At 50.0% G+C, this 12321-nt stretch overlaps 1 pseudogene across 1 annotated transcript; it reads left to right on the top strand.

Annotated features, from left to right (window-relative positions):
- The first annotated feature begins 10686 nt into the window (after window positions 1–10686).
- LOC308263525 (14-3-3 protein gamma-like) lies at window positions 10687–11403 on the top strand (annotated as a pseudogene). The gene has a single exon. The product of its transcript is annotated as a 14-3-3 protein gamma-like (transcript).
- Window positions 11404–12321: the final 918 nt, after the last annotated feature.

The raw sequence follows: 12321 nt of genomic DNA, 5'->3' as shown, positions 1-12321 counted from the left end.
ATGCACAACCACAGCTGGTTAAATTTATTTATTTACTTATCTATTTTTGTAGTGCAGGGGACTGAACCTAGGGAGTTTCTACCTTCAACCTATATACCTAGCCTTATTTTATTTTGAAACAAGGTCTCACTAAGTTGTGGAGGTTCTCAAGCCAGGCGTGGTGGCTCACTCTTATAATCCCCACGCTTGGGAGGCTGAGACAGGAGGATCGCACGGGTTCGAAGCCAGCCTCAGTTACTTAGTGAGGCTCTCAGCAACTTAGTGAGACCGTTTCCAAATAAATTATAAAATAGGCTGGGGGTATAGCCCAGAGGTAGAAAAGCCCCTGGATTCCATACCCCAGTACCACACACACACACACACACACACACACACACACACACACACACCACAAAAATACATAATATAAAAAATATTGTCAAAATTAGTCTTTGAAGCCAAGTGCGGTGGCACACACTTGTAATCCTAGTACTTGGGAGGCTGAGACAGGAGGATCCAGGTTAGTGGCCAGCCTCAGCTGCTTAGTGAGGTAATCTGCAACTTAGTGAGACCCTGTGTCAAAATAAAGAATAAAAAATAGGGCTGGGGCTGTAGCTCAGAGGTAGAATGTCCCCGGGCTCAATACCCAGTACCACACACACAAAAAGATATAAGTAATGAGTATTTTCAGGGTAGATAATTATATGAACGGAGAGGTTAAAAACATCTAAGTTGCTGAGCACAGTGGCACATGCCTGTAATCCCAGCACCTGGAAGGTTGGCAGAGGAGAACCACAGATTTGAGGCCAGCCTCAGAAACTTAGCAAGACCCTCTTTCAAAATAAAAGTAAAAAGAGCAGTGGTAGCCGGGCGTGGTGGCACACGCTTGTAATCCCAGCATTCGGGAGGCTGAGACCTGAGGATTGCAGTTCATGGACAGCCTCAGCTACTTAGTGAGGCCCTCCATAACTTAGTGAGACTCTGTTTCAAAATAAAGAATAAAAAATAGGGCAGGGGGTGTAGCTCGGGGGTCAAATGTCCCTGGTTCCATCCCCAGACCCGCAAAAATAAATAAATAAATAAATAAATAAATAAATAAATAAATATAAAAAGGGCAGTGGTGTAGCTCAGAAGTAGAATGTCCCTGGACTTAATCTCTACCAAAACAAAAGAAAGAAAAAAAAAAAAGCAGGAGAAAAAGAAATATGACTTATTTACCAATGGTTGCTAGCTATACCATAAATAAGTTTAAAATATGTGTGCAGTTGGGCATGGTGGTGTATGCCTGTAATACCTGTACTTGGAAAGCTAAGAGGATCATAGGTTTGAGGCCAGCCTCAACAACTTAGGTAGGTCCTCTGCAACGTAGTGAGATCCTGCTTTATAATAAAAAATAAAATAGGGCTGAGATGTAGCTCAGAGGTAGAATAACCCTGGGTTATATTCCCAGTATAAATAAATAAATAAAATGCTGTGTGTGTGTGTGTGTGTGTGTGTGTGTGTGTGTGTGTGTATTTTTTTTTTTTTTTTTGAGCCAGGCATGGTGAAGCCCTCTGTAACTTAGTGAGACCCTGTTTCAAAATAAAGAATAAAAAGTAGGGCTAGGGTGTGGTTCAGAGGTAGAATGCTCCTGGGTTCCATCCCTGGTACCGCAAAAACAAAAACAAAACAAAAACACACTTAGGAAGTGGGGTGTGGTGGTGCACACTTGTAATCCCAGCATTCAGGAAGCTGAGACAGGAGGATCGCAGTTTGCCAACAGCCTCAGGTACTTAGTGAGGCCCTCCACAACTTAGTGAGACTCTGCTTCAAAATAAAGAATAAAAGTAGTGTATGGGGTGTAGCTCGGAGGTCAAATGTCCCTGCGTTCCATCCCCAGACTTGCAAAAATAAATAAATAAATAAATTGAATTGCTCAGTATGAGAACTCACTGTGGCACTAAGTTAGCCTGAAAATCCAAATTATAAAACAGGAAAGTTTCAACTAGTCTGATTTTTTAAAAAGTCTTTTCTTTTTTTTGTTTTTGTGGTGCTGGGGATTGAACCTAGGGCTTTGAGTATACCCATCAAGTGTTCTACAATGGAGCTACATGCCTAGCCCTAAGTGGTTGGTTTGTTTTTTTTTTATTGGTGGTCCTGGGGATTGAAACCAGGGGCATTCAACCTGAGCTACACCCCCAGCTCTGTTTTTGAAACATTGTCTCACTAAGTTGCTCACTATGTAGCAGGAGCTGGTCTCCAACCCCAGTCCTCCTCAGTCTCCCAAGTATTAGGATTACAAGAGCGCACCACTGCAATATTAGGATTACAAAAGTGCGCCACCACCACCGCACCTGGCTGCCAGGCCATTTTTTATTCTTTATTTTGAAACAGGCTCTCGCTAAGTTGCAGGGAGCCTCACTAAGTAGCTGAGGCTGGCTGGGAACATGTGATTCTCTTGTCTCAGCCTCCCAAGTACTGGGATTATAAGAGTGTGCCACCACGCCTTGTTACGGATTGAGAGAATGTGGTTTGGGGAAACTGTTCCCTGGAAACCTCTGCGAGGGTCCCGGACACACTTTTCCCTAACCCATAACAAAACCCAAAACGACCAAAAACAGAAAAACCACGGGTTCTTGTCCTAAGCTAAGAATAAATATGCATAGCTTGGACAGTTGTTGAAGATTTAAAGAAGTTTATTAAAAAGATAGAAATACAGAAAATAGAAATACAGAAAATAGTTACAGCCCCATGTCAAAATGGCATGGGGGGAGGGTGGCCCGGGCCAACTCACCACTCCCCAGATACAGCACGTGGACCGGACTTTTTATACCCATGACCTCCATCTTGTTTATGTAATTTTGACTTGGTGAATGTCCCTGTAAGGTACCTCCCCTTATCCTGTAAGGTACCTCCCCCAACAAGGTGTGGCAAGGTATCTCCTTTCATGAAGGTCGACCCCTTCCTACCATCTTAGCTGGCTTATCATGTAGATCTGTCTTTAGATAGATAAAGCCTAGTTCTCCTCTCCTAAGATCTGTCTTTAGATAGAGAAAAGCCTAGTTCTCCTCTCCTATTGACTGGTTAATTACTTCTGCCTATTTTATGCAGAAATCAAGTCCTTTATTTATCCATGTCTGCCGCCATTTTGACACAACTATTTTGAAATATATCATTTATTTTCTTTTGAAATATATTAGTAATCAGAGCTTTCCCAAATCTTCCTAGGCCATTCCAATACTGGTACATTTTTTATTTTGAAACAGGGTGTCACTAAGTTGTGGAGGGTCTCACTAAGTAGCTGAGGCTGGCCAAGAACCCCGATTCTCCTGTCTCAGCCTCCCAAGTACTGGGATTACAAGTGTGTGCCACCACGCCCTGCTTCCTGTTTTTTTTTTTGGGGGGGGGTTGGTGGTACTGGGGTTCCTGGAAGCCCTTCTACCTCCGGGCTACACTCCCAGACCTATTTTATACTTTTTTTTAATTTTTGGAAACAGGGTCTCTTAGCCAACGCAGCTGACTTCGAACCTGCGCGATCCTCCTGTCTCAGCCTCCCAAGCGCGGGGATTACAAGCGTGCGCCACCACGCCCAGCTTTTTGGGTTTTTTTTTTTTTTTTTTTTGCCTGTGTGTGGTACCTGATAAGTTGGGTCCTGCACTCATGTGACTTTGTGTCACATGACCTCTGCAGGGCAAGGGAGGGGCTGAAACCCCCGCGAGAATTGGGCGTTCCCGCGAGTAAACCCTCATCTCGCGAGATGCATACCTTGAAAAGGAGAGCCCGTGTCCTCAAGCTTCGGACAGGCGCGCGGGCCCCACGGTGCCTCGCCCTGATCCCCGGGAGAGCCGTGCCATTAAAACTTTACATGCCACGTGTACCGGACCTCTCTCGTGTTTTTCACACTCCACCGTACTCACTTATTTTTATTTTACTCGCATTTAATTTTTTATTTTACTTATCATTTGGTGCCGAACCGGGAGAACTCTTGGGTCCCTCCCCATTTTTTTCCTTTTTTTTTTTTTCTGTTTTCTCTTTTTATTTTTACTCTCTTTTTGAGCCCCGGACTCTCTGACCTGCCAGCAGCTCGACTGTGAGGTCCCACACCAGCGCTCTGCTTGCAGGCGTTGCTCCTGCCACTGCCGCCGCTGCCGCCCTGTGCCTGCCCGGACCGTAAGCCTTCTTCCCCAGCCCCGTGCTCTCCGGGAGAGCCGGCGGCCTTCTTCCTGCCCCAGGCTCTGCTGAGAGTCCGCGGCCATCTTTCCAGCTCCGAGCTCTGCTGAGAGCTCGCGGCCATCTTTTCGGCCCCACGCTCTGCTGAGAGCCGGTGGCCATCTTTCTGATCCCGCACTCTGCTGAGAGTCTGCGGCCATCATTCCAGCCCTGCGCTCTGCTGAGAGCCAGTGGCCATCTTTTCCCGCCCACGTGCTCTCTTCTGGAGCGCCGATGGCAATCTTCCACTGCCACTGCGGCCACAGCCACCACTGCCGGGGCGTGCAGGCTCCGCCGGCCGCCAGGCTGCCAGTTCCACCCGCCCGGAGCCAGGCTCCTTGGGTGATGCTGGCACCTGCTCTGCTCCTGCCTGCCGCTTGGACCTCCTAAAACCGCCGTTCCCGCCTGCCCACGCTGCCCGCTCCTGGAATGGGACCACGTCGCCCGCGGACTGCGCCACACCGCGCGCCTATGTCTTCTCCGCGCCTGGCGTTGCTTAGACCCGCCTGCCGGGGCCGCCTGCCTCCTCCATCTAGGTGGCCGCCACTCTGCTAAACAGCCCCCAGCCCGCCAAGTCCAGCCCGCGCTCCAGCTGGTTCCTCCACTTGGACTTGCGCCCTGGCGCCCTTCACCCTGTGCCTGCCCACCCCTGCTGCCTGGGCCTGGCATTCCGGTAAGCAGCCACATGGAATTACTGGGGGGGGGTCGCCAGCTTTGGCCCGCCATCTTGGACACGTAGAATCACTGGGGGGCCGCCATCTTGGCCCCACCATCTTTAACCCCTCCCACCTCATGGCCTCACTGGAGGCCTCGCCATCCTTAACCCCTCCCACCTCATGGCCTCACTGGAGGCCTCGCCATCCTTAACCCCTCCCACCTCATGGCCTCACTGGAGGCCTCGTCATCCTTAACCCCTCCCACCTCATGGCCTCACTGGAGGCCTCGCCATCCTTAACCCCTCCCACCTCATGGCCTCACTGGAGGCCTCGCCATCCTTAACCCCTCCCACCTCATGGCCTCACTGGAGGCCTCGCCATCCTTAACCCCTCCCACCTCATGGCCTCACTGGAGGCCTCGCCATCTTTAACCCCTCCCACCTCATGGCCTCACTGGAGGCCTCACAATCTTTAATCCCTCCCACTTTCCACCCTAACCAATCCTAGGAGTCGGCGGCCATCTTTCCAGCCCGAGCCAGGCAGCTTGGCACTTGCTCTGCCTGCCAACCGTCTGCGCGGGCCAGGACCTCTGCCTGCCGCTTGGACCTCCTAAAGCACCGTTCCAGCTTGGTTCTCCGGTCACCGCCGGGACCTCTGGCCGGTTTGCCCCACCCGCCCCGAGCCAGGCTCACTGGCGGTGCTCCTCGGGGCCCAGCCTCAGCGTCTGGCGCGTGCCTGGAAGCCATTTTGTCTCCACGCCGCGGGCCCGGCAAGCCACGCCGCCTGCGCGCCCCCACTGATCCCACCAGCCGCCAGTGCTGTCCACACCAGCCACCGGCATCCGCGCGCCCTGGCTCCACCGCGCCCCCAGCAGCTTCTCAGCACTTCTGTCACAGCCAGCGCTGGCCGACAACACTATACTCCGGTAAACTGCCTCCTTCCCTTGGTTAGCGGGTTCCGGACTTGGGTCTTCCGGTCCACTGGGACCCCAAAATCCAAGCGCTTGGTGACCCATTGTCCCATGGTCCACTGGGACCACGCTGCGGATGACCAGGTCATCCTCCGGTTTTGAGAAGGAATGAAGACGTTCTTCCCTATCTCTTAACCTCCGTTTCCGAACGATTGAGCAGGGAAATCGGGGATGCCCATTTCCTGTTCTTCGTTTCCACCCGCGAACCAATTATGGGAAGTTGAACCTTTATACTAGCAGATGCCCTGAGAGCCTGTCTGCCTTGATACGAGTTGGGAAATGGGTTGTGGTGGCCCAGGAATAGTTAGGAACTTTTTTATAAGCGGTCTGGTATCCCTCCAAATGCTCTCCCCCATCAGCTTCCATTTATTTTCCCGCCAGCTGCCATTTTGTGATGGCGCGTAGTCGCTGCCTGGTGATGTCACAGTCGCCATCTTGGCCCGCGTCAGACTGCAATTTTGCTGGGCGGCCCGCTCGGGCGTGCCCTAGGTGCTGCGGGAAACGCCAGGCCGGGGCTGGGGCGACACCCTCTGCCCATGGGGAGTCTGCGTTGCCATTCTTGCCGGACACCAGCCCCGGGACGCGCTCTTTGTGAGTATAGGTCCGTCGCAGCTGACAGAACCTTAACATGGCATCTAAGTTTTAATTCCAGAGAGAAACAGGCGGAAATGGAGCGTACACTCTGACTTTGCCAAAAAGCAGATCCCTGGTAGCTGCCCTTCAGCTGGCGGTGGCGGCTCAGCCCTCTGGAGCGCCACCTAGGTGTGGAGGACTGCAACGACGACTACCTCCAGGAGCCTGCCTGAAGTGGGGTAAAGCTACGCCTACCAATCAGACTGCTCGGCGTGTGGCCAGAAGGGCCACTGGAACAGTGCCCTTGGAAAAGGCCCTTGCCTGTTCAAGCCTCCTCAAGCGCACATCACTAAGCTGTCCAGGGTAACCTCCAATTCGCACTGCAGCTATGCACCCACCTGCACCCCCTTCTGGGGGACTGGACTCCTGACTCCTCCCGGCCTGGGGCCCCTGACGACGCCCCTTGACAGCAGGAAGAAGCTAGAGGGTCCAATCGTCATCCTTTATCCCTACCATCAAAAGGCCGGGATGATAAGTTGGGTCCTGCACTCATGTGACTTTGTGTCACATGACCTCTGCAGGGCAAGGGAGGGGCTGAAACCCCTGCGAGAATTGGGCGTTCCCGCGAGTAAACCCTCCTCTCGCGAGATGCATACCTTGAAAAGGAGAGCCCGTGTCCTCAAGCTTCGGACAGGCGCGCGGGCCCCACGGTGCCTCACCCTGATCCCTGGGAGAGCCGTGCCATTAAAACTTTACATGCCACGTGTACCGGACCTCTCTCGTGTTTTTCACACTCCGCCGTACTCACTTATTTTTATTTTACTCGCATTTAATTTTTTATTTTACTTATCAGCACCCAGGGCCATTCTACCCCTGAACCATACCCCTAGCCCTACTTTTATCCTTTATTTTGAAACAAGGTCTCACTGAGTTGCAAAGGGCATCACTAAGTAGCTGAGGCTGTCCCTGAACCTGTGATCCTCCTGTCTTAGCTTTTCAAATGCTGGGATTACAAGTGTAAGTGCTATGCCAGGCTCCTAAGTATTTTTTTTTTTTTTTTTTTTTTTTTTAGTGGTACTGGGGTTCCTGGAAGCCCTTCTATCTCCGGGCTACACTCCCAGACCTATTTTTACATTTTTTTTTTCCTTTGGAAACAGGGTCTCCTAAGCCAGTATGCGCGGCTGGCTTTGAACCTGCACGATCCTCCTGTCTCTGCCTCCCAAGCGCGGGGATTACAAGCCTGCACCACCACGCCCGGCCTAAGTATTTTTTTAATGGTAAAAAAAATATAAGCTGGGTCGTGCTGGTTCGGAGCCAGCCTCTCTGGCTTAAGAGACCCTGTTTCCAAATAAAAAATATAAAATAGGTCTGGGAGTGTAGCCCGGAGATAGAAGGGCTTCCAGGAACCCCAGTACCACACACACAAAAAAAGTACACAAAGCTTTAAGGCCGGGCGTGGTGGCGCACGCTTGTAATCCCCGTGTTTGGGAGGCAGAGACAGGAGAATCGCGCAGGTTCGAAGCCAGCCGCGTGCGCTGGCTTAGGAGACCCTGTTTCCAAATAAAAATGTAAAAAATAGGTCTGGGAGTGTAGCCCGGAGGTAGAAGGGCTTCCAGGAACCCCAGTACCACCAAAAAAAAAAAAATGTATATATATATATATTTATATCTGGGTGTGGTGGCATATACCTGTAATCCCAGTACTTTGGAGGCTGAGATAAGATAGGAGAATTTCAGGTTCAAGGAAAACCTCAGTAACATAGCAAGACTCAGCAACCTAGTGAGATCTTGTTTCTTTTTTTTTTTTTTTTTTTTTTCGGGTCTGGGGATGGAAACCAGGGGCATTCGACCTCCAAGCTATATCCCCTGCCCAATTTTTTATTCTTTATTTTGAGACAGGGTCTCACTACGTTGCGGAGGGCCCACTAAGTAGCTGAGGCTGTCCGTGATCCTCCAGTCTCAGCCTCAGGATTGCTGGGATGACAAGCCTGTGCCACCATGCCCAGCATGAGATCTTGTTTCAAAACAGAAAATAAACCAGGTGTGGTGGTGAGGAGGGAGAAAGGAAATAGGCAGATAGGGAAAAGGCCTTGGTAGAAAAATGTTAATTTCCTGAGTTTCCTGAGGGGCGACAAATGCCTGAAACTCCAAAGGCTCAGAGATAAGAAGGCCAGAGCTTCACAAAGCCATCTGTTTACTAATCAACAAACCCAGGAGCCAGCACAGAGCAAGTCGGACACTCCTACTGAATGAAAGGAGACCCTTCAAAGGACTTGCAAATGCTCTATGCAAATTCTCCTTGGAATCCCAAAAGTCACCCTAACCAAAAACGGACTTGCAAGCGGTCAGGCATTGGCCAGTTGGATGGTAAAAGGGGGACTTTCCCGCTCGGGACCCCCTCCCCTTGTGGGGAGCTGTTCTCTCTCTCTCTTGCAGGTCATGTTGGCCCTGAGAGAAGGCAGAGTGCATCTGAGGGCACGTGGCTCTGGTGACTCTTGAGTAGTGACCTGAAGGCCTCTGCTGGACATCATGGCTGGCCAGGCCCCTAGGGGTGACTTGTACCTCTTTTCTGGCAGATCACGTGGACACCCTGAAGGCAGCTACTGGACCCCAGAGTTCCGAGTTCCGACCGCCCCTGTGGGGTGTTCGGCCACTTGCAGATCGCGTGGACGGTAGACAAGAACTCACCGAGTTTTCTCTCAAGAAACCCCGTTTCAGTGGCACATGCTTGTAATCCCAACATTTGGGAAGCTGAAACAGGAGGATTGCAGTTTAAAACAGCCACAGCTACTTAGTGAGGCCCTTTGCAACTCAGCGAGACCACGCGCATTTCAAACTGAAGAATAAAAAATAGGACTGGGGGTATTGCTGGGGGTAGAATGCCCCTGGTTTTTACCCCCAGTAATGAAAAAAAAAGAAAAGCAGAAAATAAAAGGACTGGGGAGTTAAGTAAGAGGTAGAATGCCCCTGGGTTCAATACCCAGCAACACACGCTCCCGCTCGCTCTCTCTCTCTCTCTCTCTCTCTCTCTCTCCCTACATATATATATATACTATATATATATATATATATACTATATATATATATATATATATATATATATATAGTATATATATGGTATCATTATATATAATGCATCATGTCCTAAGTGTACATTTGGTGTCACTAAATACATTTGCCAAAAGCCAGTGTAGTGATACACGCTTGTAATCCCAGCATTCGGGAGGCTGAAACAGGAGGATCTTGGTTCGCGGACAGCCTCAGCTACTTAGTGAGGCCCCTTGCAACTCAATGAGACCCTGTTTAAAAAAAAAAAAAAAAAAAGCTGATCGCATCCAAAGCAAATGACCACCAAGGATTTTATCTTCTAAACAGTATAATAGAGCACATGCCTCCTGAGTCAGTCCACCAGAACAGGAAGCAAATTTTCATCCTGCTATTCCAAAGACTTCAGAATTCCAAAACGACAAAGTTTATCAAGAGTTTCCTAGTCTTTATTAATTTGTATTGCATAAAGTATGGAGCGCTAGCCTTACAAGAAATATTTGATGGTGTACAACCAAAAATGTTTGGGATGGTTTTGGAAAAAATCATTATTCCTGAAATTCAGGAAGTATCCGGAAATGTAGAGAAAAAGATCTGTGCTGTTGGCATAATCAAATTACTAACAGAATGTCCCCCAATGATGGACACGGAATATACCAAGCTGTGGACTCCGTTGTTACAGTCTCTCATTGGCCTTTTTGAGTTGCCTGAGGACAACACCATTCCAGACAAAGAGCATTTCATCGACACAGAAGATGCCCCGGGGTACCAGACTGCCTTCTCACAGCTAGCGCTTGCTGGCAAAAAAGAGCACAACCCCGTGGGTCAGATGGTGAACAACCCCAAGATCCACCCGGCCCAGTCGCTGCACAAGTTGTGCACCGCCTGTCCCGGAAGGGTCCCGTCAATGGTGAGCAGCAGCCTCAACGCAAAAGCACTCCAGTATCTCCAGGGCTACCTGCAGGCGGCCAGCGTGATGTTGCTCTGAGCTCCCCACCTGGAAGCCATGAAGACTTCTGAGCATAGCTGCGTTTACACAGCAGAGTTGCCTTTTGAATATCTCACAGATTCCATCTTGTAAGGATATTAAATTTTGCTTTAAGTTGAACTTGGAAAAAAAAAAAAGCAGCTGCCGGGTCCCGCGGTCTCCTCTTGGCAGCCGTTTCACTTTGTCCCTTCGTGGGTCAGTCCCTCGGGCACACGGGTTCCAGCAGAGCCGCAGCCGCCCTTCAGGCCATCCCGGTCTACTTCCTCCTGCCCAGTGCAGCCTGTGAAAATGGTGGACCATGAGCAACTGGTGCAGACATCCGGGCTGGCCGAGCAGGTGGAGCACTCAAATAAATGGCCACGGCCATGGAGAACGTGACAGAGTTGAGCGACCGCTGTCCAATGAAGAAGAAACCTCTGTGGCGCGCGGCTCCTCCTGGAGGGTCAGCAGCAGCACTGAGCAGAAGTGCTGATGGCAATGAGAAGACAGAGGTAGCTCGTGCTTACCGTGAAAAAATCGAGAAGGAGCTGCAGGCGGTGTGTCAGGATGTGCTGAGCTGCTGGATTACCACCTGATCGAGAACCGCAGTGAGACCCAGTAGAGAGCAAGTGTTTTACCTGAAGATGAAAGGGTCAATTACCGCTACCTGGCTGAAGTAGCCACTGGAGAGACGAGGGCAACCATGGTGGAGTCCTCTGAGAAGGCCTAGCAAGGAGCACACGCAGCCTACTCACCCCATCCGATTGGGCCTGGCGCTTTACTACTTACTAGGTTTTCTACTACGAGATCCCAAACGCCCAGGAGCAAGCATGCCACTTGGCCAAGACCAAGGCTTTCCATAACGCCATTGCTGAGCTCCACGCTCTAAACCAGAACTCCTGCAAGGACCCACTCTCATCATGCAGCTCCTGCGACAACCTGACGCTCTGGACCAGCGATCAGCAAGATGACGAGGGCGGAGAAGGCAACAATCTAGGCCCCAGGTGGACTGGCAGCGCTCGCTGATGCTACTACTGCAATCTATGTTTTTTTCCCATGAGTTGGGGGTTGGGTGGGGGAGGGAAAGGGAAGGCTGACCTTCCTAGGGAGAAACCCACGACCTGTCCTGTCTTTGATCACCTCTTTGACATCTTTGCCAAAATACCACTAGTGGAAAGTCAGCTAGCTGTGCTGGTATTGGAGTAGCAGCCTCGCACGGGCAAATGGACTGTTCTGTAGGTTCATGCAAGTGGAGCTGTCTGTCTTTATTTTATTTTATTTTATTTTTTTGCGGGTCTGGGGATGGGAACCAGGGGCATTCGACCTCTGAGCTACACCCCCTGCCCTATTTTTAATTTATTTTAAAACAGGGTTTCACTAATTTACGGAGGGCTTCACTAAGTAGCTGAGGCTGTCCTCAAACCACAATCCTCTGGTCTCAAGCCTCCCAAATGCTGGGATTACAAGCGTGCGCCACCACGCCTGACTTTCTTTTCTTTATTTTTAAAGAAATGCACTTGCCTATCATACTGTTTCTCCAGTGAAATGATTACTCCTCCATTACTCACAATATTATGCATACTAGTATGTATTTCTAAACAGTAGCTTGAAATTTATTAACTTCTACTGTAGGTGTTATATATTCCTATGACAAAAAATAAGTCTTCAAATTTAAAAAAAATTTTAATTTAATTTTTCCTTTTGGGGGTAAATTTTGCTCTACCAAATAGTGATCGAAAGCCGGGCGTGGTGGTGCACGCTTGTAATCCCCGCACTTGGGAGGCAGAGACAGGAGGATCGCGCAGGTTAGAAGCCAGCTGCACGCTGGCTTAGGAGACCCTGTTTTCAAATAAAAAAGTGTAAAAATAGGTCTGGGAGTGTAGCCCGGAGGCAGAAGGGCTTCCAGGAACCCCAGTACCACCACCAAAAAAAAAGTTTCCTTAA

Source organism: Muscardinus avellanarius, assembly GCF_963383645.1.
Source record: "Muscardinus avellanarius genome assembly, chromosome: 5".
Taxonomy (NCBI): domain Eukaryota; kingdom Metazoa; phylum Chordata; class Mammalia; order Rodentia; family Gliridae; genus Muscardinus; species Muscardinus avellanarius.
The sequence above is the reverse complement of the archived record's forward strand: the minus strand, read 5'-3'. Positions and strand labels throughout refer to the sequence as shown.